The sequence below is a fragment of the Pseudochaenichthys georgianus genome, chromosome 6 (genome assembly GCF_902827115.2).
Source record: "Pseudochaenichthys georgianus chromosome 6, fPseGeo1.2, whole genome shotgun sequence".
Classification (NCBI taxonomy): domain Eukaryota; kingdom Metazoa; phylum Chordata; class Actinopteri; order Perciformes; family Channichthyidae; genus Pseudochaenichthys; species Pseudochaenichthys georgianus.
The window spans coordinates 38,527,913-38,535,773 of NC_047508.1; positions in this window are offsets into that span (position 1 = coordinate 38,527,913).

Genomic DNA, 7,861 nt, shown 5'->3' on the forward strand with positions numbered 1-7,861 from the left:
TGATTATGATTTTTGCCGATAATCGAGCAGCCCTACTATGAATGTATGCAAAAGTGTATGGCATTAATCATTCATATATAATTACATTAACTGTTAATGTCTTTCATTTATTTCAAATTAAATACAATACATAAAAGATCTTTGTATAGATATTTGAGACGTTTATGACTCGCGCACACAGCAATGCAAATCGGGCAGCCGTCTAGACGTCCAAGTGTCCTATTTGGAGTTGGCCGTATTAAGCTGTCCAATATGGCGGACCATCTCGCGCGTGCGCAATGCCAAATCGGGCAGAGATGCAAATCGGGTAGTCACAGCTGCACTACACCCCTGGTTCTAAGGGACATGTTTGATGTCGTGATGGGTTGACAGCATGTCGAGGATAACATCGTATGTCTACCCTTCGTTAAAATATTCCCTTAAGATTTACATCTCTTCTTCCATCTTTCCAACTCAGTTTAAAAATGTTGTGAAGAAACAGCTGAACAGTACCAAACAGGAAATACGTGTGCTGTCGCCGGGTGCGGACCAATCACGAAGCGTAATTTCTTGACTGGCAGCAAAAACAACCAATCACAGCAGTGCTTCTCTGGCTGGCTCTGTCCAATCCAAACAAGAAGTGTTCTCCCTAAAAGATACCCTTGCCGTAAATTGTGAAATGCTGTGGCGTTTTGTGAAATGCTGTTTTGTGAAATAGCTGTAGTATTTTGTGAAATGTCGTTTTCACTTGCACTTAATGGAGGAGGGACTTAGTGTTGGTGTTTTTTGATTCCTTATTAATATGGATTTCGGGAAACCTGAGCTCCATGGAGAAAACCCTATCTGAGCAAAAAGTGAAGGAGGGAGGGGGTGAGGTAGGGAGGAGAGGAGGTGAGGGAATGGGAGGGAGGGAGTTACTGTTGTCCAGCTGGGGCTGAATCACCAGAAGCTTCCTCCATCTCCTCCATCTTCTCCATCTTCTCTGAGGAGTGTTTCTCGCGTCTTTGGCTTTCTTCCTCCTCCTTCCTTCTCTTGCATCTTGCTTATCATTTTCTGCAAGGCAAGGTCTCTATCCTCAGTCTCCCCCCTCCTGCGAGAGAAGAAAACCTCTGCTCTTATTCTTCATGTGAAGACAGAGGTCTTCCAGAAGTTTTTTTTTTCCTCCTCCATCTTTTTCTCAGTCGTGCCCAGCTCAGTCTTCTCTGAGCCAGGTCGTCCCTCTGCTCCTCCACCTGTTCCAGTTGTGTCTCCGTCAGGTGAAGCTTGGTCTCCATGCTCTGGTGTTTCTGGACCAGGTCGTCCTTCTTCTGAGTTACCCTCGTTTAATTTGGTCTCCACCAATTAACCTTGGACTCCCAGCTCTCCTGGTCAGGGCCAGGTCTTTGGAGAACTTCTTCTTCTGATCTTCCAATTGGTTTTCCAACTGCTTGAAATCCGTCTCCTTGCCTTGGACAAACTGCTCCAGTTCAGCTGTTTTTCAGCCAGGTCTTTGGAGAACTTCTCCTCCTGCTCTCTCAGCTGTTCTTTCAGCTGTTTGACGTCCGTCGTCCCAGCTCAGGTTATTCTCGGCCAGGCGATCTTTCTCCTTTTCCACCTGCTTTATTTAGCCTCCACCTGTTTGAACTCAGACTCCAAGGTCAGGGTTTCCTTGGTCATGTTGTTCTTTCCTGAGTCACCCCTCATCTAGTGTTGTCACCATCTGTTGCTTCTCAGTCTCCCAGGTGTGACTCTTATCGGCCAGGTCTTTGGAGAACTTCTCCTCCTGCTCTCTCAGCTGTTCTTTCAGCTGTTTGACGTCCGTCTCACAGCTCAGGTTATTCTCGGCCAGGCGATCTTTCTCCTTTTCCACCTGCTTTAATTTAGCCTCCACCTGTTTGAACTCAGACTCCAAGGTCAGCGTTTCCTTGGTCATGTTGTTCTTTTCCTGAGTCACCTCATCTAGTGTTGTCACCATCTGTTGCTTCTCAGTCTCCCAGGTGTGACTCTTATCGGCCAGGTCTTTGGAGAACTTCTCCTCCTGCTCTCTCAGCTGTTCCTCCAGATCGCTGTTTCTATCCTCCAAGATGGTCACACACTCAAGGAGTTCTTCCCCTTGTCTCATCAGCTCTTTCATGGTCTCCCCTTTCCTCATCCTCAGTTTGATGATCTCTGGGTCACACTGCAGGGGAACATCATTGTTCACGCTGTCAGATGTCGCCTGGGCCTTCTCGTCTGAGACATTTCCTTTCTCTGCCTCATGCCTTGCCACAATTTGGTCCATCTGCCTCTTGTGTTGGCATTCTGCATTTTCAATATTGCCATTCAGACGGGAGATTTCTGCCTCATGCTCCATGATGGTGTCGACCAGCTTTGTGTTCTCTTTGTGGAGCCCTGAGTCCCTGTACTTCAGGAGCTCCTCAAGACGTTTGATCTTGTCTTTTTGTTTGCGCATACTGTGGCAAAATGTCGTCCTCTCTTCCTGAAATGCCCCATGATACTCCTCCAGGCCGTTTATCTGGCCATTTCTGCAGTGGATCTGCTTGTAAGCTCGATCGGCTTCTGCTCCATGGTCGAATGGCCTCGGGTTTCCCCTCGGGTAGTTCTGGTGGACTCTTCTATCCATGGCACCGTCTGTAGACGTGTGTTGTGCGAAGGTAGAATAATGTATTTCTCTTTGGAAGAAGTGTTCTGTCTGAAGACTGTGGAGGTTGTGAAGGTCGTCTGAATGCGTCTCTGGCTCTGGAGTGAAGAGTGACGAGTGAATGCACTTGAATGCCCTTGCAATCTTCCTTCAGACTCCTGTGACATCATCGTGACATCACAGATGTCTCTGATGTTCTATGACGGAACGCTCATCAAAGCCAATGATGTCATCGCTTCAGTGTGTGAGGATGTCATACGTGATGTCACTGAAATAGTTTGGTTTAGACTTCTGCTGTTGCCATGGAAACACAAACTTGCAATAATAATAAAAAAAAAAATAATACATTTAATTTTATGGCGCTTTTCCTAGTGCTGTTGCTATGGAAACACAAACTCGCCATAATAATAATAATAATAATAATAATAATACATGCGACTTGTATAGCGCTTTTCAGGAAACTCAAAGACGGTTTGACCGAGAATGAAAAAAACAACAAAAAAACAAAACAAAGAAAAATACAAAAAGAGATAAACGAAACAGAACATAGGGGGGGGGGGTCAGTGGTTGAATGCAGTGTTGAACAGGTGGGTTTTGAGTGATGTTTTGAATGCGGTGAGGGAAGAAGAATCTCTGATGGATTGGGGTAGTGAGTTCAAGAGGGTGGGTGCAGCAACGGAGAAGGCTCTGCCGCCCCAGGACTTGAGGTTGGTCTGGGTGGGGAGGGACAGGACGCGGTGGACCCGTTCAAATCCAGTTTTGGACAGTCTGCCGTGGTTCCATCCCATTTCAAGTGCTGTTCGACGCTCTGCACACTCTCCAATCACAGAGCTTGAGGACTATCACGGGGTTTGTCAAGCGGGTGTAATATTCTGTAAAGCAAATGAGCTGCTCGGTCCTGACGGACTCCAACTTGTGTTTATTAATCAAACAGATAAATAAACACAGCAGCAGCCTCATCCGTGGCCGAGGCAAAGCAGCGGGTGTGGGAGAAGTTTGGAGAAGACATGGAGAAGGACTTTTGGGCGGCACAAAAGTTGTTCTGGAAAACTGTCCGACACCTCAGGAGGGGGAAGCAGGGAACCATCCAAGCTGTGTACAGTAAGGATGGGACGTTGTTGACCTCAACTGATGGAGTGTTGGGGCGTTGGAAGGAACACTTTGAGGAACTCCTGAACCCGACAACTCCGCCCTCTATGTTAGAGGCAGAGCTGGAGTATGACGGGGGATCAACACCAATCTCCCGGGGGGAGGTCACTGAGGTCGTCAAACAACTCCACAGTGGCAAAGCCCCGGGGGTGGATGAGATCCGCCCGGAAATGCTGAAGGCTCTGGGTGTTGAGGGACTGTCATGGTTGACACGTCTCATCAACGTTGAGTGGAAGTCGGAAACAGTACCGAAGGAGTGGCAGACCGGGGTGGTGGTCCCCCTTTTCAAAAAGGGGGATCAGAGGGTGTGTGCCAATTACAGAGGCATCACACTACTCAGCCTCCCCGGGAAAGTTTACTCCAAGGTACTCGAAAGGAGGGTCAGGCCGATTGTCGAACCTCAGATTGAGGAGGAACAATGCGGATTCCGTCCTGGTCGTGGAACGACGGATCAGCTTTGTACTCTCGCAAGGATCCTGGAGGGGGCCTGGGAGTACGCTTATCCGGTCTACATGTGTTTTGTAGACTTGGAGAAGGCGTATGACCGGGTTCCCAGGGAGTTACTGTGGGAGGTGCTGCGGGAGTATGGGGTGAGGGGGTCTCTACTCAGGGCCATCCAATCTCTGTACTCCCAAAGCGAGAGCTGTGTCCGGGTCCTCGGCAGTAAGTCGGACCCATTTCCGGTGAGGGTTGGCCTCCGCCAGGGCTGCGCTTTGTCACCAATCCTGTTTGTAATATACATGGATCGGATTTCGAGGCGTAGTCGTGGGGGGGGGGGGGTCTGCAGTTCGGTGGACTAAGGATTGCACCACTGCTTTTTGCAGATGATGTGGTTCTGATGGCTTCATCGGTCTGCGACCTTCAGCACTCACTGGATCGGTTCGCAACCGAGTGTGAAGCGGCTGGGATGAGGATCAGCACCTCCAAATCTGAGGCCATGGTTCTCAGCAGGAAACCGATGGACTGTCCACTCCAAGTAGGGAATGAGTCCTTACCCCAAGTGAAGGAGTTCAAGTATCTCGGGGTCTTGTTCTCGAGTGAGGGAACAATGGAGCGTGAGATGGGCCGGAGAATCGGAGCAGCGGGAGCGGTACTGCAGTCGCTTTACCGCACCGTTGTGACGAAAAGGGAGCTGAGCCAGAAGGCAAAGCTCTCTGTCTACCGGGCCATTTTCGTTCCTACCCTCACCTATGGTCATGAAGGATGGGTCCTGACCGAAAGAACGAGATCGCGGATACAAGCGGCCGAGATGGGTTTCCTCCGCAGGGTGGCTGGTGTCTCCCTTAGGGATAAGGAGAGAAGTTCGGTCATCAGGGAGGGACTCGGAGTTGAGCCGCTCCTCCTTCGCATCGAAAGGAGCCAGTTGAGGTGGTTTGGGCACCTAGTTAGGATGCCACCTGGGCGCCTCCCTAGGGAGGTGTTCCAGGCACGTCCAGCTGGGAAGAGACCAAGGGGTAGACCTAGGACCAGGTGGAGGGAATATATCTCTTCGCTGGCCTGGGAGCGCCTTGGGACCCCCCAGTCAGAGCTGGTTGATGTCGCCAGGGAAAAGAAAGTTTGGGGCTCTCTGCTGGAACTGCTACCCCCGCGACCCGACCACGGATAAGCGGGAGAAGATGGATGGATGGATAAATAAACACAAGGATAATTATGTGTTATTGTTGAGTAAATGGAGAATTGCACAGGGGAAAATAACGTATCTATTGTGGTGATTGACATTATTCACCCACGGATCTATGGGTTAGGGCAGGGGTCTGCAACCTTTTTGACTAAAAGAGCCATTTCGCTTCTTTTTCCAAAACATTTTTTTGTCTGGAGCCGCAAAACATATTTCATAGTTTTTTATTGTTATATCAGACAAAAACTACAGTTTTTTTGCATTTATTATGCTATTTATTACATTATATAAAACTGTTAACCTCTAATAACAAACAAAGAACTCTTATAAGGAGAATTAAAAATAATACACAGGCCTACTTTAAAATAAATTAAACACAGCACTTGGGGAGTCCTCTGCACATTTGAAGGGAAAAAAAATATTATTAAAATGGGCCCACTTTGAAATAAATAAAACATATAGCTGCACCCTAAAAAGAGTTAAAGGTAGGGTAGGTAAGGATGGAGAAACCAGCTCGAGTGCGCTAGAATTTGAAAATACACAACCGGAAAATACACAACCTCTTTTTTCAGACTTTCTCACAGAGCCCCTCCTCCAACACACACGAACGCGCACATGACCAATGAGGGCACGAGATGAGTTTGTGCACAGATGGAAGGCTGACAGGCAGGTAGGCCATCCAGGTACTTTAGCCGGGCTGAGGCAGATGATTGGTCGTGCTTTTTACAGCGCTACGGCTTCCACAGATTAATTTTTGTATGTATTTATTGTCAAAGCATTTCATATATTCATTGCTATCGGGACGTTAAGAGCATTCCATGGAATATAACAAAAAGTGTTTTCTGAAATAAATTACATACCCCATTGAATTATGACTGACGATGTCAGCTGTCTTCCTCTCCCTCGTAAAGGCTGCACCACCGTTGACAACTTCTCTCTACATATCAGACATACCGGTAAACCAGCATCGCTTGCTGTGAAAGCAGATAACTCTGTCCACGCAGAATTAAATCCTGTGTTCCTCCGGTACTTTTCTTTGATTTATCCATAGTTCGCTCATCGAGCCGGGGGTTATTCGCCTCCAAGAAAAGGCGCTCGCGCGGGACCGTAGCAGGATGTGACGCATATTTTAGTTGACCTAATTAAAACCGTTTTGTTTTTTATTTATGTGTCACAGTATCACCTCAAAATACAAGATACGAAACATTTTCAACCATGCAACAAAATATAAATAGTCCTACAAATACTTTTATTTTATTTCCTTCTTATTTTTGTCTAAACTCAAGGGAGCCAGAGCAGAGGGCTTAAAGGGCCGCATGCGGCCCGTGGGCCGCGGGTTGCCAACCCCTGACTTAGACAGAGGGAGGGGCAGGATCAGGTTTTGTCCCACATGGCTCTAAACAGCTCAATAGGCACACACTGTAGACCAGAGGTCTTCAAATAAAATTCAACGAGGTCCAGTTAGAGAAAATCTCCCCATGCAAAGGTCCGGAACATCAAAATGTCTAAGTTGCTTCATGAATTAGTGTGATATATATTGAAGTGACCTGTAGCTTTATCAACGTCTGTATGTAATCAACAACTGACTGCCAATCAAATAAAGAAAATACAATTAAAAAACAACAATATTTATTGTCAATTAACATTACTTAAATACTGTGGATATGTTTAAATATTGAAGTTAAAAGCATCAATCAACACCCATATGAAACAGAACTGTAGCATATTTTCCTTTTTGGATATTTTACAAATCACTTTTAAACTCTATTCTTGTTATTTTTAACAGCTTTTTTGTTGCTGTCATATAGTATTTTATACCTGTTTTTCATTTAGTCTCATTAATAACTATATTGATCATATCAAGGTGTGCCTTAACCTCACTGAGCTGAGGTTATTTGAGCCTCTCAGGAGAGAGCTCTCTTCCACCTGGTTGTAGAAAAGCTCTTTAAATTCGTTAGCATAGCTAGCTAACCAGATGCTAATAACAACAGATCGCCACTGTGCTTACAACTAAAGACACAGCCACGCAAACACTGCGGCATGTGTACGGCTCCTTATGGGAGCTCTGCTTATGGGTATTGCAATATTTTAAGGGCTGGAGCGGCGTTCCGGTGCTCAGCACTCCTTTCAGACAAGACATACCACGTGAAGACACGTTACGCTCGTGTTGTGTTCATGAATCTGTCCGTGGCCAGGAAAAACAGGTACTCGCTTGTTTAATTATTTTTGCGGTCTAGATTTCTTCTTCTTTTTTGAAGTGAGAAGTTGTCCGTCTGTCGGACTGACTCCCTCCCCCCACCCCCAAAACGAAAACTCTTCGGTTCTCCACGAATTACACAAGTCACCCAAATCAGCGTTAAAAAAGCGGGAGGCGCCGAAAAATCCCCTATTAATGTATTGATTATAGCTCCGGTCCCTATATGTCGGCGTCTGGGTCCGCATCCGGACCGCGGTCCGCCTGTTGCCAACCCCTGCTGTAGACACTAATTAGAAGA